The following is a 416-nucleotide window of genomic DNA, read 5'->3' on the forward strand; positions in this document are numbered from 1 at the left end:
CTCTACTAAAAATATAAAATATTAGCCGGGCATGGTGGTATGCGCCTGTAGTCCCAGCTACTCGGGAGGCTGAGGCAGCAGAATCACTTGAACCCAGGAGGTAAAGGTTACACTCCAGCCTGGGCAACAGAGCGAGACTTCGTCTCAAAAATAAATAAATAAATAGTAATAAAAATAAATGTATTTGTAGCTGGGCGCGGTTGCCCATGCCTATAATTCTAGCACTTTCGGAGGCCAAGGCAGGCGGATCACCTAGGTCAGGAGTTCAAGACTAGCCCAGCCAACGTGGCGAAACCCCGTCTCTACTAAAAATACAAAAATTAGCCAGGTGTGGTGGTACATGCCGGTAATCCCAGCTACTCAAGAGGCTGAGGCAGGAGAATCGTTTGAACCTGGGAGGTGGAGGTTGCAGTGAG

Source organism: Colobus angolensis, unplaced genomic scaffold, assembly GCF_000951035.1.
Source record: "Colobus angolensis palliatus isolate OR3802 unplaced genomic scaffold, Cang.pa_1.0 Scaffold109, whole genome shotgun sequence".
NCBI lineage: Eukaryota > Metazoa > Chordata > Mammalia > Primates > Cercopithecidae > Colobus > Colobus angolensis.